Source organism: Anas acuta, chromosome 2 (assembly GCF_963932015.1).
Source record: "Anas acuta chromosome 2, bAnaAcu1.1, whole genome shotgun sequence".
Taxonomy (NCBI): domain Eukaryota; kingdom Metazoa; phylum Chordata; class Aves; order Anseriformes; family Anatidae; genus Anas; species Anas acuta.
In genome coordinates, this window is record NC_088980.1 from 1,588,057 (window position 1) to 1,614,652 (window position 26,596).

At 45.6% G+C, this 26,596-nt stretch overlaps 1 long non-coding RNA gene across 1 annotated transcript; it reads left to right on the top strand.

Annotated features, from left to right (window-relative positions):
• Positions 1-10,691: 10,691 nt before the first annotated feature.
• LOC137851994 (uncharacterized) lies at positions 10,692-12,951 on the top strand. Its single transcript, XR_011093605.1, has 2 exons — positions 10,692-10,778; positions 12,062-12,951. It is a non-coding gene; the product is annotated as an uncharacterized lncRNA (long non-coding RNA).
• The last annotated feature ends 13,645 nt before the right edge of the window (positions 12,952-26,596 follow it).

Here is a 26,596-nt window from a genome sequence, read left to right on the forward strand (position 1 = left end):
AAAACCTGTTGGGCTACCCAAAATGCCACTCCAAAGCTGAGACGCATGCTCCGTGATTTGCTAATAACAGAACCCATCTCTACCAAAACGCTTCTTTCGTTTCTTCCTTCTTCCAGAAGCCGTTCGGCCACGCCTGGGGAGTGTTGGAAAAACTGTGATTTCCAACCCAAAGGGCTTTATTTCATTTTTTTTTTTATTTTTTTAAGAACACTCAGACCGCTCTCCCAGAGAGCTCAGCTCAGCCGGACCCCGCAGTCGGCCCCGTGCTGGTGGAGCCTGGTGCTAAGGCGCTTTTCCCCGTGGCGATGCCCTTGGGGCTGCAGTGCCCCAGCACCTGGGGCTTTCTTGGACGCCACCATGGACCAGTTTTCCCAGTGATCAGAGAAAACTGGTCCACGGTGGAGTAAAAACCATCAGCTTGCTGATTCACCCAGCAGGATTAGCCCTCCCATCCCTCCTTGTGCTCTCGGCTCCCTTCGGTCTTTCCACTTGTGCGTTGGAGACTGAAAATCCCCCCCAAATTCCAGCAATATTTGTGCCTGGCACCTGCTGGCGGGAGTTGCGGTCGGTTTTGCCAAGCTGGCATCTATTGGGTTGGACAAAACCCTGGCACGGCTCCCAGCATCCCAATCCCACCGCTTTGGGTGCTCGAGGACGGACGTGAGCGATTATCACAGAACCACACAGGGGCTTCGGTGGGAAGGGACACCAAAGCCCACCCACTTCCAACCCTGCTTGCTGAAATTTAAGTGAATTCTTTTCTATTTCAGAAGAGAACCCACTTTTTTCCCCACTAAGTTTATTACTTTTTCAAATATCTACCTAAAGCAGAATTATTTTTAATTTTCGAAGGAGTAAATCTCAACGATGTCAGCTGGATATTAGAAAACAGAGGTTATTTAGAAAATAGATAATATTAATAATAGATAATATTAATAAAATATAATGGGTAAGAAAGAGCAGTCAGGCTTTGGGATGGGTTGTCCAGGGAAGTGGTGGAGTCACCGTCCCTGGGGGTGCTTAAAAGACTGTATACCCCTGTAGGTAAGGGCACGCCATCTATCAAACGTTATTTTCCCAAATGGGGCGTTTTTTTCTTCAATAATTAAGCAGTTCTTGACTGATTTACTGTGGCATGACTTGCTTGATACCATGTATTTTTATTTTTTTTCCTGCCAGGTTACACACTCTGCCTCAAAAATCGTTATAGAGACAGATGTAAATCCTTTTTATGAGTTGAGGAACTCATTTCTTGCTGCTTTGTCCTAAGAAACAGGGAAAAAAAAATAAAAGGGAAAAAAAAAGTGGCTTTCTCCATAGTGGGCTCTGCTGTCCTGTGCTCTTTGCTTTCCTGGGGCATTTATTGAATTTTCTTGGCCACCCCTCTGTGATTTTTTTGGGGGCATCATCTTTTGGTTAAGGCCCTTGGGCCTCATCTCATTAAGTGCCTCTTGATTTAGTGCCCAGGCGATGCTGATGGGCTTGGGAAGGGAATTTAGCCAAATCAGATTAAACCACTTCAGCTCTGAATGAGAACATCCTCGCTGGGTTTTAATGCAGTTTAATTTCCAACCTTAATGACTCTGTGATTCCTTCCTTCCTTGCTTGGAGAAGGGAAGGGGAGAGGACGGATGTCCATTTTTTGGATGTGAACCATGCTTTGAGCTGTTTCTGGGCTTTAATCGCTTGCATCTGCCCAGCAGCCTGTTTTTCTTCGCCGATCTGGAGCGTGATTGCTTTGCTGCCTTGTACCAGCGAGTGTGGAAAGCGCTGATACGAGGCAAAATTGACAAAATTGTAAAACACGTCCCCGCAGTCCACCTACTGGGATGGAGGCAGCCAGGTTTTGTCCTGGGGGGAGCTGGTGGGCAGCTTCTCACCGTCCTAAAATGCATGAAGTCCCTAATTACAACTTACCACTCCCAGGCACTAATTGCATGGCCACGAGCAGAGCAGAGGGCACAGCCCCAGCCCTAACTAATGATTTTCTTTGGGGCATTAATGGGGTGACCAGAGGCAGAGAAGCAGCAGAAGGGGGAATAAAGGGGACCAGCAGCACATCCCAGATGTGTGCTTTGGTGCTGCAGCCTCCAATCTCAGCCAGGCTCTGTCACATAGAGATCTGGGATGTGGGATGAGCACATCACATTTTGCACATCACATTTTGCATGTCCTCTGTTTTTTTTTAATTTATTTTTTATTTTTTTTTGAGCCTTCCCTCTAGGCCTTGAGATCTGGAACTATGTTAAAGAGAAATGGAGATTTTTCTTGTTGCCACACAAAAGTAAGGACGGACCTTTTAGAAAAAAAAGTGAAATATGGTGCAGCTCGGAACAAAATAACATCAGATATTGATGCGCTGGATGAGTCCCTTGGATGGTGGCTCACCCAAAAGTTTTCAGCTTGCCTGTTTGATCAAGAAATAAGTAAAAGCTTATCATCCACCCATCCTTCCACCCATCCTTCCATCCATGGGTTGTCCATCATTCCTGCTCTGTGGACCAAAGGACACAGGGTTACTAGAAGCTGAGAACGACCTGGTTTTGCATGTGATCTGTTGATGCTGCAGTGTATGGACATTTATTTATTGCTATGTGATAAATATGTAAAGGTATTTGTACATCCATTTTCATTTTACCCCACTAGCTTGGAAGCAGGATAAAATTTGGGAACACCCCCAGGAGATATAACCTGCTCAGAGATTTGCTCTGGAGAGATTTTTTCCTGTAGTTCTTCAAGAGGGAAAGTTGCTGACTTTGTCAAAAAGAGCAACTGGGGGCTGCTGAAACAGCTAAAGAAGTGGTCAGTTGGTTTTCTCAGGGAAAAAATGAGGTCCAGCTGGAGGAGTTTCAGTCCAGAAGAGATGTATTTATTGCGATCTCTGCCCCGGATCCACATGGGGTGCCAGGCAGCCTTGATCTACTGAAAGGATGCTGCCAGGATTTGTGCCAGCTCAGGCTCTAGGATCTCCAGTTTTTGACATATAATTTAGGATGAGAAAGAAAAGATCCAAGGGACCGGAGGAGACTGGCTTCCTCCATCCTCTTGGTCACTCTCTCAAACCTCGGGAGGATAACTCGGGACTGAGCACAGATGGGTCAGGACTTCTGAGCAGGACCAGGGAACTGCAGAGCTCGCTGGGTGGTGATGCTTTCTGTGGATGCTTTCTGTGGCTTCAAAGTTTCCCAGCGCTGGCTGAAGCATCAGAGAGTGGCTCCTCAGAGCTCCCTGTGTTTCTCAAGTGGACTTAAGAACGTAAAAATGTCCCCATTCGGTCAGAAAGCAGCTCTTCCATCCAAGGATCCTCTTTCTACCAGCTGATATTCGAGGATAAGTACAGGGTGGGCGAAAAACAAGGTAGTCCTTTACCCTCACAGCTTTTGGCAGCCAGGAAGTGGTGAGAAACCTGGGCCTGAAGTTTTGTCCGGACCATTGTGCCTAAAGACATCATCACGTCTCCTCCACGAACACACCTGGTCAACAGGAGTGGAATTTCTTCATTTTTTTATGGCTTGGTGCGTTATGGATTGGGTGGAAGCCAACGATGCTTTGCCTCCAGGTCTTGGTACAACAATAACAATGACCCCTGTGCCATCAAGTGCTGCAGGAGGGGGGCAGAAACCAGCCCCATTCCCCCGTGAGCTCTGAGGACAGGACTTTCAGGGTGCAGACAAGTCGGATACCCTCCAGTAACCCTCCTGAGGGTGCCATGTGGAGTCAAGGCTCCCTCCCCATTCCTCTTCCTTGGACAACCAAGACCTCATTCCACCAACCTCATTTTCACTCACCCAAATCCTTACCTAGAAACACGTCCCACAAAGTCAGCAAGGAATAAAATCCTGAAAACATACGAAGGAAATACCTTCTCCATCAAAATAAAGTGATTTTCCTACAGAAGACAAACCCCACTCCTCTTGGCCCGGTGACAGCTCCTAAAGAGTGCTTGTCGTCTTGTCATCTCTGAGCAGCTCTCCCTCCCAAATATCTTGCTAAAACAAGACACCCAGGAAGCACTTCAAGCTTTCCGTGGATCTTTATTTCTTCCTATTACGATATTTGAAAGAAAAATACCCCAAGTGTTCCAATAAGACTCCCGCTGAATTTATTACGTGATTGCTGGAGAGCAGAAAATGCCTCGTCTTGTAGGCATTTGGATACTGCAGCTAATAATAGCTAACCCATGCTATTATTAATTATTTTTTTTCCTTTGGGGCACCTGAAGAGCTGAGAAGAACCAAAGGTCGGATGAGCTCATCCCACCTAAGCGCCACCAGCAAAGGTTCGACGCGATTTTTTTTTTGGTGAGGGCGTTTCGGTCGCAACTGCCTGGCTGCGGGCTTTTGACCTATTGTTCGCTAAAATAATGACGAAGAAAAAGAGGAGAGAGGGACTTACTGCTCATCTGCATTTAATGGAGAATTATGGTTTTGTAAGCTGAGGGTGGTTCGTGTCCCGGGAACGCTTGGCAAAAGTCACCGTGGCTTGATGTTTTGCAAAATGGTTGCTCGAGGCGTTGGTGCTACTGGGGCTTTGTCCTTCGGAAAACTGTAGAACAGCTAATGTGCAGAATTTCTTCAGGACCTGTCCCTCTCGCTGCGTGAAGCATAACGCTTTGGAGTGCCAAAAAACTTCTGGCAAGCGTTTTGAATGGAGATGTAAGGATAGGGGTCTTCCCATGCCTGTCAACGCTTTGGTTTCAGAAAGAGAAAAGCTTTTCAGCTGGTCTCCATTGGAGCCGCGATTAAATCATGTCAAATAAAGAGGCAGCACAGAAAGTTTATAAATGGAAATGCATGAACGTCTCACGGAGGCCTGAAATAGTTTTACATGCTTTTTATTTATATTTATTTATTTTCTGCGTTAACCAGAGACTTTTGGGGTGCGCAGCTACTCGCAACCGGCAGAAGTCGGGCAGAAATTTGGGTACGAGTCCTACTTTAATATAATCTGTATGGCTTCTCCGAATTGCTGTGACAGTCAGACTGGAAGGCAACTTCACTCTTAGATCCCGTGAAGACGCCGCTCTTCTTTATGCATGTGCTGGCTACGTCTTGCTGAAGTCAGTAGGAGCTTGGCTGATGAAGGACCTTCAAGTTTGGCAGGAGGCGGCGTTTGAACATTCATACGCCCTGATGATCAAACGGAGATGGCTTTATTGCCTCCAGCGAGGATACGAATCTGTTTTCGTTCTGTGGAAATAATAAACCCAGAAGGAATACTAACCTTCTTGCAGCTTTTTACATTGCTATTGGCATTTCGGAGATGAAGGCTGTAGCCAAGCATCTTGCTGCAAAGTGATAAAGGGGCCAGAGTCAGAGCCTTTTGAAATTTGGGGAAAAAAACTTCCACTGTCTTTAATGAGCTTGAATTAAACTCTGAAATGTTATCCATCTGGATCCCATTTCCAAGCAGAGTGAGAGCTGGAGCGGAAGGTAAATTAACCTAATAGCAAACTTATTTTAACATATAGCTTAAGGAACAAGGAATGAGTAGGGGAAAGCTCTTTTTTTTTTTTTTTTTTTAATAAATGAATATTACCACTTTCTTAGGTGATTGAGAAGCCAAGACTGGGAGAAATGGCATTGCTGGAGCCTCCATAAACTCCAGTCACAGAAATTACAGTATTTTAGACTGTGGAGGTATTTAGTTTATGTCTGAGCGTGATCTTTGAGCATGATGAAGACCGTGGCTCTACTTAAAAGGCCTCTCAAGGGCGTTTTCAAGAATATTAACTGTAATGAGCTATTGTAAGCAGGGGACATCTAACCCTAAGAGAGTTGACTTCTTTCCAGTTTTTGTGGGAGTATAAAGTGGAAGCAAACCCCAAACTTTTTGTTTTATTATATATTATTTTAAAATAAATCATTTTCACAGGTAATGGATCATTGGAAGTCCTTCTTGGTGGGTGATGACATTTATGCTGGGTTTGGGTAAAGAAGGTGTAGATATCCTTAACTTTAGTCCATCGGACAGCATAGCAGCTCTTTCAAACTCATTGTTTTGCAAAGGAGCAAAACAAAAACTAGAGTAAAAAAGTTTTATTTATGAAGATGACAGAAGAAAGTAGTGAAAAAAAGTTGTTTCCCAAGCAAAACCTTGTTTACTTTTTCAATCAGCATTTAAAACACTTTAATGCTTTTGCAGGACAGAAGTGCAAATACTGAAATGAGGAAGACCCCGTTCAGCATCACCTGCAGTGGGACTGGAGATGATACAGGGCGCGAGCCCTCACTGCCACCACAGCCGAAATGGCCACGAACCATTTTGGCTCCGAGCTGCTGCTTACAAGAGGTCTTATCTGTCCCTGCATTTTTCAGGGTGTGTTTTTTATGATTTCTTTTTTTTTTTAATTTTGTATTTTTTTAATTTTTTATTTTTTTATTTTTTTATTTTTTATTTTTTTATGTTTTTATTTTTTTATTTTTTTATTTTTTTATTTTATTATTTTATTTTTGCGGTTGAAGACCAATTCTAAAGACAATATTCATTGCTCTCCTGGGCTCTGTGGCTGTCTTTTTTGCTTCCCCAAACGCCTCATCCCATCTTCCAGTGAAGCCACCGTGTCCCAGGCAGCCTGACCCCTACAGCAGAGAGATTTTGCCCTGGTGTGATCTACAAAAGGAGGCTGGGGGCTTGTCCTTCTATCTCCCCCCACGGCATGCCAGTGGCCGCTGTGCAGAGCCCAGGAGCCCTGGCTTTTAGGCGTCTGCGTCAAGATTCTCCCCGTCCTGCAATAACTCCTTTAAGCAAGCTCTAGATGATAAATAAACCAAATCCCAAGTCCTCCATGCAGGCGTGCACATACGCACAAACACTCCCCGTTGCCAGCCAAAAAAGAGCCAGCTCCACTAATGTCATAACTGCTAATTTATGCAAAGTGCCTTGTTTTGCCATTGAAGGCTTTTCATTCTTGACTATTGTCCAAGCAAAATCCCATTAGGTCCTAAAAATTAATTTAAGGCACATTTCCCCAGTTGTTTACAATTACCCTCCACACTAATTCAAGCAGCATGCCGATCCCCTCCCGCTGGCTTTAATTTATTTATTTCAGCCTAATTTCCCGCCTCCCCACAGTCACTTTGTGTGCGCTGGAGAAGGAGAAGATTCCAGAGCTAGCTGCCTTGCAATGGACAGAAACTTTATGGCCGGCTTCCCCAAAGAGTTGTGGGATGAGCAGTGTGGGATGTGACTCCCACCTCTCTGCTGGAGCTTAATCTTTGTACCACGGGAAGGTGAGAGCTGGGGAAGTCCTGGAGCAAGTCTTGTTTCACCTTGGTCCTGGGTACAAGGCAACCACGGGTGTAGAGTCCTCTTTCATGTCCATAAAAATCTGTGCTTATGACCCCATAACTCACATTTGGGGTCAGCAGGGAACAACGGGAAGGAGCCTGGTCTGTAGGACAAGCGTCGGTGCAAACTGGGGAGGGAACCTGCTGGGCTTGGAGGTTTTGGTGGAGGTGTTTGGGGTTGGTGAGGGTGAGGTGAGGTGGGGAGGAGAAGACAGCTTTGGTGTTGTCCTTGCTGAGTTTCGGGAGCTGCCTGGTGGATGAGGTTTGGGGTTGGGTGCCAGGCTGTGACCCCAGTCACTGGGGCATGGATCTACCAACACATTGAGCCATCTGGAGATGGGACATGGTTGGAATACACTGGATCTCCATAAAATACCAGAATCATGGAATCATTTAGGTTGGAGAAGACCCTTAAGGTCATCAAGTCCAAGCATCAACCTAACGTGCCCAAGTCCAACACTAAAACATGCCCTGAAGTGCCACGTCCACACATTTCTTAAATACCCCCAGGGATGGGGACTCCCCACTTGTTTGGGCACCCCTTTCCCATGCCTGCCCACTCTTTCCGTGAAGAAATCCTTCCCCATGCCCAGTGGTATCCACTCCAGCTTTATAAGAAGACTCACTGGTTGCCCGCAGCAGTGCCTTGATCCTGCCACAGCTTGTCCCCTCATTAGTGACATCTCATGAGGAATGGGACCCTCCTGGAGGCATTTCTCAGCCTTACCCAAGGTTCAACAAAAAACCTCTCTAATATTCTGGATATCTATTTAGCAGTGTCCCAACAAGCCCCCTTTCCTTGTCTCCTTCTCTGTCTCTAACTTTTCCCCGTAAATCTTCTTGTTTCGTGCAATGTCAGGTCCCCATGTGGCACAACACCTCCCCGATGCTGGCTGCTGAGCTGACTTGATTTCCTATTTTTCTACCCCACTTAAACGATTTCTCCCTGCTCTCACCATGACCCTTTCGGATAACCCTCCTTAATTGGGGTGGCAACACCGAGATTCCTATCAAATCAATACGAGTGCATTAAAAACGACCTTCAGTGAGAACACATTAGCCAGCTGTAAAGTGCTCTGTAGGGCTGTAATGTATTTTTTTTTTTTTTTGTGGTATAAAGCTTTATACAAAGAAAATTTCCAGCGCCCTTGATGAGGGTGATTGAGTTGAGAATTATATTTCCGTGTAGGTAATTGAACTGAGAGCACAGCAAGCTGGTACAAAGTCTATATAATCATGGATTTTTCTGGGGAAAAAGTGTTTTAGGGTGGGCGTTGTACCCATTCTTTCTTCTAGAATTTATTTGGACTCAGAAGTTTCATCTGTTCTTCACGCTGCTGAATGCTTTGGCAGGAGGATACGGGTTTAATCTCTATTTATTATTAATACAACGTGATGGCAGAATTCAAATCAACAAGGGTCAAGCCGCAGAGTCCTGCTTTTGAAATTAATTCCTTGTAAATCCCCGCAGAGCCTATCGGGCACCCATAGACATATTAAACAATTAAGAGCTATGCCCCGTATTCAAGATCTTGTCGGCCTAAGAGAGCCTGACCTAATGAAGTAGCTGAAATTCTCGTTCCGCTTCTGCCATTTTAATTAACATTAGCGGAAATAATCTTAATGAACTCAGCTATTAATCTTTCCTACCTGGCCTCAGACTCCTTGCTATTAATCAGCTCCACATTAATTGTTACTGTTCCTGGTGTGTCGGACTAAGATAACTTGACCCCTTCTCCTTCTCTGTAGGAATTGAGGTCATCGGTGACGAGTCCCACGAGCCCTTGAACCAACCCTATCAAATCTTATCTTCAAGCCCATTATCTCCTTACCCTCACATCCAATCCCCCAGGAAATGCCCTCACTTCCCTGAAAGTTCAACCCCTTTTTTTCCCCCTTCAGCCTAAAGCTTTCCATTGCTTCTCTTTGGGGTCAACCTTTTGGGACAATGTCCATGTATTCCCTCCCAGCCTTCGTATGAAGTCCTGGAGACCCAGGGGACACCCAGCTTGGGGTGGGAATGGCCCAAAATCAGTCCCCTGGTATTTTTGTTCCAAAATGGAAAGGAAGCTCAGGAAGAAGCCCAAAAAGTTGAACTGCACCACCTGAAAGGCCTTTATATTTGTACAAAATCCTGTACCTCAAAATGGAAATTTTGATGGCATGCTTGTTTCTATACAATGGAGATTTTTTTTTAGGCTGGACTTTTTTCTTTTTTTTTTTTCTTTTTTTTTTTTTTTCCTGAGCTGGCTGAAATCAAAAGAAATGGGTTTAAACTCATATTTTTAGTCTTCTTTCTAGCCACCTAAAGGAAAAAAAAAAAAATCACAGGTATATCAACTCACACATAGTTTTTACAATCAATTTCTTTGATAAAATACAGAAGCAAGAAATTCCATGAAAACCAAACCACTTCCACTTTCTCCCTCACTTTTTCATGTGGACAAAAGACCCGGCCAGGCTTTCTGCCTAGCACATCTTCCAGACTCGGAGCCTCCTCTCCTCTAACAGAGCATCTGCTTGGGGCTGCAGAGACAGCTGAGGAGACGGTAGGGGAGGGAAAGCAATCTTTTTCAAAGTCTGATATAAATAACACAATCTTTTGGCTTTCCTGTGCTCAGAGGCCGTGGGGAGACTCGCAGACAGGCCGTGGTGTGTCAGAAATGATGTTGGTACAGAGAAGAAATGGGGTTTGAAGAACTTTCTGCCTTTAGTATATTACCCTCCCTCTGGAGCTTCTGTGTTCAATCATTTTTATTATTATTTTTTTTTAAACTCTAAACAATGATTATGCAACAGCCAGAAAACAAATGACTTTTTGCCTACCGGCCTGCTGCTAGCTTGGATTTAGACCCACTCCATCACACTCCACCCCAGGTGTGAGCAATCAACAGCAGCCTACCACTTTCTGCACGCTGCCACATCAAGATATGCTCCTGCAATATCCTGGTGACAAAAAAAAATAAAAATCAGTGAAATTGCAGAAATCCTCTGGGTGCTTCATGGTCTGTAGCATCTCATTTCTGGATGGTGGATCCTGTTCAGGGGCTCAGTTTTAATGTGTAAAAGCCCCGTGTCTTGGTGTCCTGTTCTGTCCTGTCTTCTCCTCTCCTTTCCCCTACATCCATGATTGTTCGCACATTTTCAGGGACAGCCCCCACCACGAGCCCCTCTTGCTACCAGCTTGTGCTGCCCCTTGGACCTTGCTCCAGCTCAACAACAAGCACCTTGTCTGTTATTTCTTGTTAGCTGCCCTCAACAGCTAACACCTCACCTGTTATTTCTTGTTGGCCGCAGGTCAACTCAATTTAGAGTCAATTGAATTGCGTAATTAACTGATTAGCAGCTGTAGTAATTTGCATAGATCCAGATAAAGGGGTCATTAGGAATTAGAAATTTAATGGGGGTCTGTTCCTTGCTCGTGGATGCCACCAAATAATGGGTTTAGCACTGGTGTGATTGCTGCTGGGGATTGAACCAAGAAACGCGGTGAACACAACTGGCTCTTCCCTCGTCCCTCTCTCCTCCTGGAGCCTGATTTCTCCCCCTGGCCATGGGGTGGAGCAGGGAGAATGGAAGAGGAGGATTTAGGGGAAACTCCACCAAATGCACACTGAGCTAAAATTAGGAGAAACCTTGGGATAGTCTAGGACTGGAATCACTCCCTTCTCTTTCCCTCTTTCTCTTGAGGTGTTGTGAGAGGGGGTCCTCGCTCCCTCCTGGAAAGAGGGACAAAAGGGGAAGAGAAAGGAAAAATTATATTCTGTAGTGAAAGAAAAACGTTCAGGAGGGCTGGTCTGGCTGTGGACACCTCTGATCACCCCATCCTCTTCCCCATCCTGGAGATTTCGGATGCAGGAGGGAAACAGCTTGCTGGCAGCTGAGCTGAGCGTTTCGTGCGAGTAAATGGATGTAGGCAGCAAGCTGTAGAGGGCTGTCTCCACACGCCAACGGAGCCACGAGCTGCGCTCAGCAACCCTGGCCTCGGGCCCAGGAATTCAGCAGGGTAAAATAAAGAAGGCTGGGGCCGTGATCGGCAGCTGGGGTTTTATGATCGCGGGGTAATAAAATTTGAGGCATTAATATGCAAGTGAAACATTAGTGCTAAATATTGGAATATGCTTTAAAAGGGTCCACAAAGGATGTGCCCAGGCACAGGCGTTAGCAATGAGCTGCCTGGGAGAGAGAAGGCAGGGCCAGGGCCCCGTGGCTCTGCCTGGCCCAGGGAAGGGGTGGGATGGGGTGATCGAAGCACTTTGGGAAGGAAACTCCGTGGCTATACGAAGGCAAAGTTTATTAGAAGAATCGGCTTGTCTAGGAGGAAAATAAATTTCTTTACAACGAGGCAGACTGCTTAGCACAAGCCCACGTGCTCCTGTTAAGCTCTGCTGTATTTTCACCAAGTCCACTGGAGAAAGAAGCCATCGGTCCCTGCTCCACGTGTAAAGGTGCTGGGCTGAGATGGAGAGGGATGGCTGGCTTGGCTCTCTCTGCTCTGCACAAAGAGGTTTTCTCCTCTCCTACCATTCCCCCTTGGAGCGACGAATCCCAGCACGAGGCAGCTCGTGCTGCTTTGTGCCCACGTGGAGTTAAAGAGGCAACTGATGGCATAAATGAAGATAAGCAGAGCATGTTTTTATATATATATCTCTGCTGCTGTGCTGCCAAGCCCAGGAGAGTGGAACTAAAAATATGAATATGTGTAGTAAATGATTGCTGCACATTTATTTTATTTTATTTTATATATTTTTTTTATTTTACTTTGCATTTAGTGTTGCTTGGACACGTCATCTCAACTGCTTCTGGGGACAGTGACAGCTGGCAGCACGTGCTATAGATCCAGACCTGAGATCCCATGTAGTGGGGGAATCCCTGGCACAGCCGTGCCATGGGACAAGGGGAAGCCACTGATGCTCCCAGCAATGTCCCATCCTTGTCCTTTGTGTTTTTGGGCTTCCCCCCCCTGCAGCTGGGATGTGTAATACTTTCAGCCCAATTTACCAGCCTCTGCCTGGTCACATGTGAGCATCCCCTGCATTAGGGATAACTGGATGTGCAGCAACAATGGACCCTAGTAAATAAATGTGGGTTATGAAACTCCTTGGTGGTCTGGGGTAGGGCACAACAGACATTTCCTTTGGTTCTTAAAAGCTGAGATCAGGCAAGTGGTAATCGTGTTTGATGTTTCATACTTTCATAAGGAGCTCACAAAGCTGGTCCTAACTGAGGAGCCTGGGAGGATGCATCTTGGCTGACTCTCTGCCTTCTCAAACGAGCCTCACAAGGCTTCGATTGCCTCTTTCTTGGCTGAGCTGCCTCTCTCATCTCCTTGGATGCATCTTTGCTGCCCTTGGCACACCTCTTCCGCCTCTTCACGTGGACTTGGCTCAGTTCTTGACTCTATGACCTCCTCTTCATGTCTTTTAGCTAGCTGCTGAACCTTTCTCCTCTTCTTCCTCTCATCTCGTGCCACCATCCTCCTTTCACCACGACTCGGACCCCACCACCCCCGGCTATGATCAGTGACGTGGAGCCCATCGCTGCAGGGATGCTCAGGAAACCTGGTGCAAATTCGTGGCAGGCATGTACGTGAAGTGATGAATTATTTAAACTACATCAGATCGCAGCCTGGATGGTCCCATTTGGAGTCAAAACCCCCTTCGTTTGGTTTAGCTCAATTTCACACCAGGAGTTAATTGGATTCAAGTTGCTTTTGGTCCTCAACAAATTCCACTTCAAAGACGGCGTGCCCCAGAGCAAGTCTGCTTTAGGAACTCATTTCCTTGGGTGCCTCTGAGTAATTCTGCCCTTCTGTTCCCCATTCACCAGAACAAGCCCTGAACAGGATTTTGGGTTGCCAGTCTTCATGAGAAGAAAGCCCATAAAGGACATGCAAGGCACTTTAAAAGGATGTGATTGATCCCATAATGATTTCTCTGTGTCAGGAGTAGTGGATAATATCAACGAACCTCAGAGATAGATACACTTGTATTTGGAACAGCTTATTATTATCCCAGGGATGGTAAAAGTCTGCGAGTGTACCAGATTGCTGTTGGTACAGATGTCTGAAGCCAGAAAATAAAACACGATGCCCATAAAACAGAAGGCAAAGAGTCCCCAGATGACCTCTGGTGAATGCAGAATTCCTCAGCTCTGTTCTGTTTGCTGTGTTTTTGACACACACCACACCACCGAGAGATGGGCAAAAAGGGGACTGGAGCCAGACCATCAGGGTTTGTCTCCTAAGGAGAAAAAATGAGCTTAACCAGCTGGCTGATTGTAACCAGACACATTCACAAGAATGATCATCTACTGTTTGTTTGTTTGTTTGTTTTCAAAGATGGAAAGATCAAAGCTTTCAGCAAAGGTGATAACACTCAGCCAAGATGATAATGCTCAAGCTCTGCCCACACTGTGGTATTTATGCCCATTTCAGATCAAATTCAAGCATTTCACTTAGCCTGAAATAACTAAAAACAAAAAACAAAAACAACAACAACAAAAAAATAACACAAGCAAAACAAACCAATCAACAAACAAAAAAAAAGATCAAACTTATTAGTTTATTATTAATTCACCTTTGATAATTTATAGCTCACTTAAAATAATGTAAGTACCATTTCAGAAACTGGAAGCAGAAAACTTTGTTTCAGAATCCTGTAAGCAGAAATTCCCTCCTCAGCCCCACCATTTAGAAATAAGATATTCTGACATTTTTAGACTATTCCCCACTGTTTTTTTTAAAAGCTAAATCAATGAACAAATTAAAGCCAGTCCACTAGAGTTTCCCCATTTTGGACAAATTCAGGACTCTCTGGAAAATATCACCCAAACCTCTTTGAAAGGGGCCTAGGGGGCTGCAGGAGAGGTTATTTCAGTGTGGGCTGCTCTTGCTGTCTATGGGTCAACACTTCGTTGCACTTTCTCTGCAAGGATTTGCACAGGTAGGAGGCTGAGATTTTCCCTGGGATACATGAAAGCCACTTGAAACCAAGAGAGGGCAGCAAGCAACTTCTCCGTGCTTGAGCCCAGCCGGTGCAGGAGAGAAGAAGAGAAGCCTCCTGGTGTTCACCCTTTTTAGTTTAAAACCATTCCCACCAACATCAGCAAATACCTATTTTTATTACCTACATGTCCTGGACAGGAGTAGCTCCTGCCATTAGGACATCATCCCATGCTGGAAGCATCACCGCTGCTCAGGCTGACCCTGCAGCAAGCAGAGCTGGAAAACAGCTTTTTAAGAGGCATGTTCCTGACTCTAATAACACCCTTGGTAGATCTCCGGTCTCCAAAATGCCTCACTTTTTTATTGTCCCACATTGCAGGATTACTGCAGTCAAATTGAGTATTGCTAAATGCTGGATTTCTTCCTTCTCTTTGCTTTGCTGCTCCGGCTACTTGTTAAACTGAAATGTTGTGGGCAATAGTTCAGCACTGAGCTGTACCTCTGGGCATTTGGCAAATAAATGCAGTATTCCTCTTGGAGTAGAAATATATTTTTTTCCAGGAATGCAGAAAAGGTTGATTAAATGGAAACCTGAGAACCGTTCACACAGAGGCTAGGCCTGGTGCTGCCACTAAAGTGTGAGGTCTTGTGTTTGGAGACCTGTGAAGTTTCGGATACTGTCATCCATGGTGAGTGGTCCTGCAGAGGTGGAAAACCAGAAGGAACCAGACCCATCGCGTGTGCAAACCAGCTACAGCACTGGGCATTGTCGGGGTTTTTCCATCCTCTAGGGCTTTCAACATGAAGGACTTTGATTTACCTGGGACGAGGGGAACAAAATGTGTGGATCTGACCCAGGTTTTCAGGCTTCTGACAGGATGTGAGGCACTGGAATTAAAAACAGCAAAATAATTTGCATCTTGGATTAAGTCTCATCCCGGCTTCCAAAAGTCAAAGACTGACGCAAGCTCTGAAGCACAAAGTATTATATCTCTTCCAACACGCTCACCATTAATTGGTGTGCCTCTCAGTCTAGCAGGGGAAAAAAAATAAAATATGGCTCTTCTGAAGGAAATGGTTTGTGTAAATCTTGTGTGACAGTCTGCGTGCAACTTGCATCACCACTGTGTAGGTGCCCATGGGCAGATGTGTCCAGCTCAGCAGGCTACCCTGGGCTCTGTTTATATTCCACAAAGAAAAATAAGCAATTTTTAAGGTGTGATTCATCTGACCTATTTTAGACATCAGTTTAAAGTGGGATGAGTTATTTCAGGAATGTCGCTGACTCTACTGGCTGTGTCTCTGTTGACTGTAGGGAAGGCTGGAGGTACTTTTTGGAGACATCTACCAAAGCTAAATCCCATTTTGATGTATAAGATGAGCCTAGGTTGGGCCAACACAGAAATTAGCCTGAAAAAAAAGTGAGGGCTGGTGACCTGTATGGAGGATCTTCCCACCTTGCAGCAGCAGAGTACTGTAAATGAGGGCTCTGATAGAAAACCTCAAAATTCCTCAATTCTCAGGCTAAAACCGGTTTAGGTGACTTTTTTTTCTTTCCACCCCTGTGTCACTGACAAGACCCCATCCACACCTGATGAATATTTTAATGGTGGAATCCCATTTCTGCCTGTGTCAGCGTAGGTCCAGGTAGAGTCGTTCTTTATTTTATGTTGGGATAAGCAAAATGCATGTGGTTGGGCACCGATCTCAACTTCATTTCCATCCACACTGAAGCTGGCAGTTCGGAAGGATATCTGGTGCTACAAGGACCCCCAAAATGGGTTCCAGACACCGCCACTGCCAGCGTGTCTCTGCACTCATACCTCAGATATCTGCAAATTGAAGAATGCACGTGCTGGTATGTGACTGCACAGACAGGACCAAAATAATCTGACCTTCCCTCGTGCTTGCAATGGACTGGTGACTCCAGCATCGAGCTGGCGGCTTCTCTTTCTATTTGGGGTTTTGTCTTTACGACAGACAAGTTTGGAGCTGGAAAATGCAAGAAAACACTTATTATGCAGAGGTTTTAAATAGCTCCTGCCAGGTGTGTTGGTGTCTCTAATCTCGTCGGTGGGAGCGTGGCTGCTCTTGGTGGATGGGAGGTGAGAGCAACACCCAGGGAGGTTTCCCTTTTCAGTCCACAGGCTTGCTGAAGTTATTCATGGGAGTTTTTCTGGGGATTTTACTGCCTTTTGGATCGGGTCCTAAATCATGCGCTGAACTATATGTTGGAAACCACATCCACCAAATCACATCCTTCAAGTAGCAGAGAAGATTGTAGATTAGGTTTCACTTGGAAAAGCAGAAAAGGCACAGCACAGCTCGAGCACGAACCTTTGCCAGGAATGGCTTCCCGTGCTAAAACTCAGCTGCACTTCAGGACAAAAGGATGCTGAGCTCGGAGGGCTGTGACAGCTAGACTGAGCAAGCGAGGAGAAGACAACATGCACTGAGAGTGCTGGTGGTGAAGCAAGCCCACTGGCTGGAGCTGAAGCACCAGCATGACTCAGCGTGTTGTTAAAATACTGTGGGAAACCCAAAAAATGGCATTTTGGCACGGTGCTGCATGCCTTGCACGGCGCACTATTATTTTAAGAAGAATGGTGTAATACATAGTGGTGTTATAAGATATTATTGTAAGAATATATATACCTCACCAGAGTTCCAGTTGGCAGGAGGGGGCTCCAAAAAAGATCAGGGGTGTGGTTGCTGCAACACACAGCTTGAAGTGATGTAAAGGATGAACATGAAAAAGGGGAGTAATGGCAGGGAGAGAAACTGAGGCACAAGAGAACTGACCTGAGCTTTTCACAGGGATGCAACAGGAGAGTAGTAAATGCCTTGGGTTTCTCAGAGCATTGTCCTGGCTTCTGGACCTGATTTGTGCCTGGCTTATATTACAATATTTAATCTCACAAGTGGCCAAATTGTCTATGCTCTGGGGTCGTTTTTATGTGTTAGAGAATGGCCTAAACCAGGAGGGAGACCCCATTCATTCAGGTGCCTCCTGTCCTCTGGATACCCGTGCATGGTGGGGATGTTTTGCCTTCCTTTCCTGCTCCTGCTGAGCTTGGTGAGATGAAGAGCAGGAGTTTAAACACAGAGAGCAGAGCTGAGTGTGGACTTGGATGGTCCCACAGCCAGATGCAGGAGCAGCGGGGAGGTAAGAGGTATCCGTCACCTTCAGGTGATGACACCTGGCTTTGGCCACTACGGGTGATGGCTGTGAAAATCTTGCGGTCTGAGCCTCAGGATTTCTGCAGAGGCACTGAAAATCCCTCCCCACACTGCAATGCTTTCTGAATATTGATGAGGGCTAGCTGGTATTGATGGTGCTCAGGGCAGGATCCCAGCTAAAATACGTGAAGTTGGGAGCCTGAGAAGTGGCTTCTTTCTGAGAAGTAGCCCACTTTAAGTCAGCGATTACCAGCAATTAAATCATCTAAACTCTTAAATCAGCTCTGCCTAAGTCTCCGGGCACACAAAAGGTTTTGCAATGATCTAAGAGTGGCTGAGAGGTCTCGGGGAGGAGGCAGTGATGCTTCACACCTCTGCTGCCCTGACTCCAAATGCCTGTGGGCAGCTGACGTGCGGAGCAGTCCTGTACCCTGCAAAGGGAGTTGGGCTTCTTTCGCAGGTCATCTGCTTTTCAAGTGTAAATAGGATGCATATATATTTTCTTTTCTGTTCTGGGACATTTGTTGTTGTCTATAACACGCTGGACCACTTGCAAGTATTATAAGGAGGGTTTCGGTTGCTGGCATTGATCCATCAATTACTGGCATGTTGACATCTCCGCTTGGGTCTTATGAAATTTGGTTTGATCGCTCGGTTTTGATGCCTCCAGAAATTCTGTTCCAGCTCTGAGCTGATTTAGAAACTGTGGAGATTTGCCTGGACAAGTGTTCTCCTTCATGCCAGTTGTGACGTCTTTACAGGCGATGCGGGGCGATTCGTTCAAAATAAGTCCTGTGACACATACCACAGCCGAATCTGTCTTTTTTTTTCTTTATCTTTTTTTTCTTTCCAGAGACTATAAAGGGAGTCTCAAAACCCTGCAGACGCAGAGGTCTGCCCTACAGTCTGAATTCAGACAGAAATATCCTGTTTGGTATCTGTGGAAGGACTCTCTCATCACACGTCACTGCAGATGTTGCAAAGACCCAAACGCATCCTGCAAAGAATAGGTGAATAGAGGCAAACTGAATATTTGAAAGCCTTTAAGAGAACACTCTGCAGGCTTCTCCCTCAGCATGATTTATGCCAAGCTTTGAGAGTCTTTTGCCTATTGAGGAAGAAAATAGGAAAGAAACACAGAGACACAGAAAAATAGGAAAGTGTCAATTACATCTATGAAAATGAATCCTCCCGAGCATGTACTCCAAATCCTACTAATGTGATTTAAAATATTTTGTATTTTATCAGCTGCAAAGTCAGTTTTCCATCCTTGTCTCCAGATGAGATTTTACCTGAGCATTAATTGATCTGCTCTGAGACCCAGCTTCATCATTCAAAATTTTAGCCACGGAACAGTCTTGGGGTGTCTCTGTAGCCCATGGAGAGGTTCACCTCGTACCTTTTTTTTGTAATTTTGCACCTAATTTTTGTACCTTGCATCACCTTTTGAATGTCTCTGTCTCTACTGCCTAAACGGAGAAACATCTGGCTCTAGCTGGGCCCTCGTCTTGCACCAGCAATTTTAGGTGGTCAGGCAGTAATAACAAGCAAGACCCCGAACCATTCCAGCCATGTAGGATACATGGATTTATGGCCACATTAAATAAAACCAAGTAATGAAATAATATACGTTGCACAGGGAGGGAGCAGTTTCTTGTTCATGACCCCGCTGGCCAGACTCCAGCTGCAAGACAAGGGGGACTATTGTAACGGGCTTAAAGGTTACTCAGTCTCCAGCTCCCACCTCGCTTGTTCTCAGCTTCTCTTTTTATTGCTTTTTTTTTGCTTCCAGATCTCAGCATTAACATCCAATCGACTCTATTTAAATGCCCTTGTTGCTGGAGAATCCAAGAAAAATGTTGTGCCCGGTGCCTCTTGGGGCACAATCAGTCCTGTCTTTGCTCCATCCTGTTGTAAAGGCACAGACTAAATGAGGTTGGGAGGCACCTCTGGATGTCACTGGGTCCCTACTTGTCTCACACCTCTTTCTTTACAGTGTCCTGTCCACAGGGGTTAGAGGCCTGACCAAATCTACAATCTATTTTTGGGTTATGTGAGGGCTACAAAGGATGGAGACAATGCAGAAGGCTCACTGAAGTAAACCAGACTCTGTACACACAAGAAGATATGACCCTGGCTATATTCAAGCTTAAAGAAATGATGTCTTTATATCAGCAACGTGGAATTAGAGTGAAAGGGGGAATTGAAATACCCAATAGCCAAGTCTGGTCTCTTTATCATCTCCTCTCCAGCCTCTCCAAGCTAGCGAGTCGGGGAGGTTTGCCTGATGGTAATAACCCTGCGAGATGGCATCAAGGAAAACGGGAGCTTGCAAGCCTGTCTTGAGAAAAGGAAAAATCTAGTCTAGATATTCAGCACAGGTCAGTGTCTTTTTGGGGGGTGTCGGCTGGGCCGTCTTTACCCTGTCACATTGGGACTTTTGAGCTCATTTTATCTGCTATATCATTGCACATGTGTGCACGTATATGTGCACGCACACACACGGACTGATGGAGGATGTTAAGTGCATAGGCTTCCTGAGAGCAGAGGACCTGCTTCGGATCTCATTTATGTTGCTGTAAATCAGGAATAATTCCCCTGAAATTGGTAGCGCCGGGCCACTCTGAGAAAAACCAAAACCAGGCTCATTGCCTGCATTCGTGCGGAGAGTTTCTCCAGCCAGCCTCCTTCAATGCTCTCTTGTCCACTTCCCGTTTCAATTTATCCCCCAAATCCTCATTTCCTTCTGCTCCTTTCCCTTCGGGCAGCCCGTCGTTCCCATGGGCAGGGGCTGCTACAAGCCCTGCAGCAAGAGCTGGAGGATTAACGCACTCCGGGTTGGACACTGGACAAAGAGTCCACACACGCTCCAGGAGAGCCTGGGACAGAGATACAGGCATAAAAGCATTCCCCAGCACTGCCTGACACCAGGAGGGTCTTCTCTGCCGAGGAGACTTGCCCTGTGGCTTCTAGCACGCGTATAATTTTTGACGAACGAGGCCCCAGGGCATTGGCTGCAGACGGAGGGCTGTTTTGATTGTAACAGGCTTTGATTCAGAGGAGCCAGAAATTATTTATTTTTCGTTCAGCTTCCCTCCTCCCCTTCGTTCTGGGTTGGGATTGAGAAATTCTCTTTGCCAGCCCTCGTGGGCTCCAGCCACCTCGCTGCCGGCCTCGGATAGTGGCGAGCTCCTGGTGGAGTGGGCACTGAGCACCTGAAAATTTTCCCTGAAAATTTTCCCCATCTCCAGTTCCCCAATGATCTGTGCAGGCAGGGAGGAGATGGCAACCCTGATGATCAGTCCCCTTGCAAGGAGTGATTCCCTTCATATTAAATGCAGAAGGAGCAGGAGAGGAGGTGTGTGGCCCCTCTCTTCTTGTCCCGTTTTGGAAGAAGATGAGCCTCCTTCACAGCGCTCAGAGCATTTTTGGCTAATATCAGGAGGGAGAGAGAAATAACCTGGGATACCGTCACAGCTCTCCTTGGCAAACTCCTGTTCCCTAGCAGGTCCAGACCCTTAACTCATTGCTTGGTGTCTCGGCTGAGCAAGGAAATATTCCTGAGCAAGGAAAAACACAGTGCAGTGCTGCTCAGATGCTGGTGTTACCTCTGCAGGGTGCCTCATGGACAGACACCCTGCGGGAAAACAAGGGCTGTAATTCACATGCTACACCCCAAAAAATGAGAGAAACGGGTTTCCTGGTCCGTAATGCCAGCTGTCAGTGCTGACAGCAGCATCACCTAGCAGCTTAAGACCACTGGGGAACTACGCCAAGATGTCTCAGGTCTATTCCCAGCCAAAATTTTTGACTGACAAATGAAACACTTGGCCTGAGATCAGCCAGGAAGCCTCTGGCAGAGCTGGGATCTGGGCTGGCACCTCGGGTTCTCTCTCCTGTGTAATGCAGATTGCCAGTGCTCCAGGCTTGTATAAAAAGAAAGACAAAATGGGGAGGAATGGGCATTTATCACCCGATACAGTGCAAACCAGTCTCCTCCCCAGGTGAGGTTCCTGGTGAGGCCCAAGCTCTTCTCCCATGGAGATGACATTTATTGTGGAAGTTACTTTGCAACACTTTTTTTTTTTAAGTTACTTTTATTTTTAATTTTTTTTTTCCAGACATCTACATTTTCCTTTTCTGTGCTGGAGTATGAAAACATAGGGGTAAGCTTTCAGCTTAGGGACAAAAAAGAACTCCTGGGTTTTCACCAGATAAATTAGAGGGATGTGCTGGAGCAGGCCAATTACATTCAGGAAAAGGTGGGCTCTGTCTTCTGAACAGGTCAACAGCCTGGGATCTCCAGACTCGAACTACAAAGCAATCATTTTTTCATCAGTTTTTGGTCCACAATTGGCCCTGGAAAGTGCTGTGATTTGGGGAGGTGTGTGGGAATCTACCCTAACTGTAGATATCTTTTTGGTCGTCTGATTCTGTTTCCATGAAGCTGGTTTCCTATACATCCCCCAATGCTTTGTTTTATTTAGTGAGGAGGAACTGGGGCTTTAAAGAGCTATTAATTTGACTTAAGTCTTAGTTTAAGGTAAGTGGAGTTGCACTGAGGTCTTTGCAATCAGTGAATAATTTGCTCTGTTGAAGACATCTACCTTTTACCCAAAACATCATCCCATGCCTGGTGTTTTCCTTCTGGGAAGTCCAGAGACCAGAAAACAGAGAGGGCTGGATGCAAGCAGCATCACTGCTCCCTCCCATGTGTCCCCTGCTTTCACTGCTGCCCACGGCTTTGCTTTCTTCCAGGGCTGCAGCTGGGACCACACCACATCCTTGACTTCATGCTCCAGGCTAGGTGCAGCTCTGAAAAACTCCTGGACATGAACCTGTGGATTCAGATCACTCAGAAGGTTGGACAGAAGAAGAAGGGAAGCGTCTGGGGATAGCAGGGTTTGTTTGCATAAGTTTGGTTTCCTGGTCTGATTTTCTCATCCAAAAAAACAAAAACATGAGCAAAAGTTGTTCCTACTCGGTACTAAATTTCTGGCTACTTTTTACATGACCACAGCATAATTAGGATGACCAAGACTGTTTTCGACTGTTGGCTCATAGTTTGTTCAACACCAGAACTGAAGCTTTGGACTTGCATTTAATTGGCCTTCAGTAGGCAGTGACAAGCATTTTGGACAAGCATTTTGGGCCTTTCTGAACCCCAGTGCTGGGACAAATGTCTGCACAGACACTGCCAGTTACACACAAACACTAAATGTCTTCTATCCAAACATATTCTGATGAAACAATGCTTTCTCCAGATCCCCCTGCCTCTTCCAAATCCTCTCCAGGAAGCAAAGTGACACAGTTTTGGGTCGATCCGCACTGACATTTTTTGGAGCTGTCACTTCCATGGCTCATCCCCCATTCTTTTGGATGGGCCCTGACGAGGCTACATCAGTCGTGATGCACTTCTCTCTGGATGAGACGCTGTAATTCACGTCTGGAATGACAATGACAGAAAACCGAGCCAACCTGAGCTCCCTGGTCCTTGGGAGAGCTGCCAGGATTAGGATTCGTGAAGTACAAGACCCGTCTGATGATCCACGAGTTCAGGCTGATCCAGATCAGTATGGTTTTCCCCTTAAAATAACACTTCTCAGATGTCTCAGCAGAGATTTTTGACCTCTTCAAGCATGGAAACTCCAGTATTTCAGCTCTTCTTCCTGCTGAGACGGGAACAAACATGGTAAGAGCTGAATTTGGCTATTCTGATTTCCACGGCCATTAGCAACTCAACACCATGTTCCCCTTATCTACACTACAAAGTGACTGAGGAGTAGGTGGTGATCTACCGTGCTACTACCTTCCGAACCTCCCACCAACTGCACACGCATTAAAAACACTGAAATCTCACTGGTGGCTGATTTTTTTTTTTCACTTTGCAAAGTGGGCTTCATTCCAACACATTGTAAATGCCTATAATCTTGAGATCCTTTCAAATCCAGTCACTATGCAGGCTTTGCATGATATTTTAATGATTGGCAGCGAATTTTAATGACAAATTAACAAGGTTACAAAGGAAAACAGAGCCCCTTCTGAATTTTGGTAAACGGAAAAGGAAGAACATATTTACTAAGCTGTCAGGACAGTGTTTTTTTTGGCTACTCCTGATCTTAGCGGATCTCAAAACTCATCGATGAAAAAATATTGTGGATTCATTGCTCTTTCCATTGAGACCAAGGCTGGCATTCTTGAATGATTTATTTACCCAGTTTTATAGATCATACGTTGTGAGTTAATTTGGGATTGTGACAGCTACTTAAAAATCATCCATTTGGAAAAAATTACTTGCTGTCAGAGGAATAAAAATAAAATGATCTCTGCTTCTTGTATACATTCAGAATGACAAAGACTCTCATAAGCTTCAAATGTTTTTTCTGATCCTGATTCAGCTCTTGGGTCATTTTTCTTGGGTTTCATTGGTGGGGGCATAAACGCAGTAAAACAGAGGTGTTTAACTGATGGTCTTGAGCTGGATGTCTTGCATTTACATGACTGAGAGTGGGAGGGTGCAAGTACGGGGCTTGGGCTGCCCCCAAGCCACTGCATTGTCTATAGGACCATTGCTGACCCATCCCAACCCTGATATGCAGAAGTATTTTTTTTTTTATTTAATTTTTTGCTGGTTGCCTTCATGACTTGGCTGGCTAGTCTTTAAATTTTGCTCGCAGCCTGTTTTCACTTGATACCTTATCTCCTTTCCCTTAACATTTGCTTGGCTAACCTGGACACTGTAGGATACTCCTTTGGCTTGAATGGATACTCTGGATATGCCATTTAAATGCTCTGACCATGTATTTATTTGCCTCTTAGCTTTCTTTTCATTTCGGGCTCTGCAAATCTTCAATGACAGCAGGTTTGGCTGTACTCTAACAACCTCCCGATGGAGGCTACAGGAATGTTTTTTGTTACTATATTTTTTTTTATTACCCGTGTCTTCTTTCCAACTTTCTTTTTCCCCGTTGAGACTCTCTGAAGAGTGGGATCATCATGTATTCCTTTGTTCCTCTTGCTTAGACTTTGCTCCTTTCAAGCCAGTGTCTTTGGGTGCTGCAGACCTGGAGGACCAAGCACCACCCTGATGTGCTCTTGCACCCCATGGTGAGTGCCATGGAGGCTGGATGGTGAACGTGGCTCACACCAGGGCAGGGCATCACAGTGCGGGGCAACGTGCTGAATACTACAGCATAAAAAATATCTGCTTCAAAACGTGGTCTACAGGCAGAGGGGCTCTGCTTAGGGCCATGATAATGCTTTTGGAACTGGCCCAGGATTCAGAGATTGGCTTTGAACACCAGAGCCGTGGCTCTCACCTTTCTGCTTTGAGCTATTTAGAAGCTGGTTATCTGTGTATTCTCAGCCTACATCGTGGGAATGATAGTTCTGGTACACGTTCCTGCAGTATCTTGTCTCTGTCAGGACAGGAGATTCCCCAGACACCTTGCTCTCCCTGCTTGGGCAATTTGGGAACCAGCTCCGTGTGGCTCAGGCACTGAGTGGTGCCGTCAGCATCTTTTCAGATCCTGCAGAGCTGTCATTGGTCCCCCGGGGTTGTGAAGTGCTCTAGAAAGCAGAAATGCCAGATGAGGTGGTGTGTGATTTATTAGATACTGCATTACAATACCATGTAAGCCGTAAAATCCAGGGGAATTTTGGAGTTCATATATGCGTCAACACTGTGGAGCAAGGAGTCTCACCAGGCAGACCCACGGTAGGAAAAAAAGCATCTGGACATCTTGATACCAGCAAAGTGTCAGTGATTTGGAAGGAAACCATGGAAAAAAGTACTGGAGGAATTGCCGAAAGGGCTCCCTCGGCCCTTAGGAAAAATGAAAATAACAAAGCCTGTTCAGTTTATTAAACAACACTGTGGATGCCTTCTTGCAATTTTTCATAACCATATGAAATATATTAAGAGGAAAATACATGTCAAGAAGGTTGGTAATCAGTATCAAGTAGCAGATGACATTTCAATTTCTGATCTCACTTTCATGAGCGTGCAACTAATAAAAATAGCCCAGAGATCTGCCATGGAACACGCGCATGCAAATTATTTCTCAAGTGATATTGGAAGTGCATCTGCTTGTCTGAAACACACGGATCATTTAAGTTGCACATAAACCTTAAGCGAGACATGGGTGGTACCTGGATCTTATGAGAAGCCTCTGGTCCAGCGTTGCAAGAACAACCTTTAAACAACCAGATCTCGTTCTGAATGGCATCACTTTATTTATGATTTTAGGTTCTGGAAAAGGGAAAATTTTCCATAGTTAGGTAATCTTTCTCCCTGCTCCAACGTGGACTGGATCCTGAAAGTGGGGTCAGGAAGGTTTTGTTGGAAATCTGTCTGGAATAGCTCAAGTGATCCAGCTTTTACCTCATGCTCCTTCATTGGTCTTTGGGCAAGAGGGGTGACATCTGGGCCCCACGACAGGCCGAATTCCCAGCTTGTGCTAATTGATGGGACTCCAGTAACTGCTGGACCTAAAAACCACAGCACGTGGCAACATGGCCTTGTGATTTCACTGAGCTCTCTCTTTGGTTTTCTTTCTGGTTGTTTCTAGTCTTTTGTAGAATCCCATTGTATCGATGGACATCCAGTTTCTGGTTTGATGGTGTTTTGTGCAATCTGAAAAAATTACACAAATTGCACCTTTCATTACAATAGGAAGTCATGGGCTTCCCTGCAACAAGAGACTTAGAGTCAAACACTGATACCTCCATCCTAAAAGGGTTTTCCTGCCAAAAAGGCCATAAAGCACCGGGTAGGTGCCTTGTTCTGGAAGAGACAAAGAGCAGGCACACTTTATGTGGCACTCAGCTTTTGTAAACACATTTGTATCTCCTGTAAATCATCACTTTTGCGAGCTGAACAGTGCCAGCTTGTGCAATTGTGGGATCCACTTCATGCCATGGACCTCACCCTCACGGCCCTGCTCTGAACTTCAGAGCCCGGCTCTGCTTTCTCCACCTTGATATTTTTCTGCCTTCTACAATTCCTGTAGCTACCAGACTGAACCCACCAACATTTTTTTTCGGCTGTTCTCTGCTGCAGGCTGAATTTAAACCTTTGCTCTCAACAGAAGCCATCAGACACTCCAGAACTTGGACCATAGAGGGGGTAGTGCTGCAGAGTGGTTATTACATTTAGGTAGCTCTCAAAAACATTTTGGAA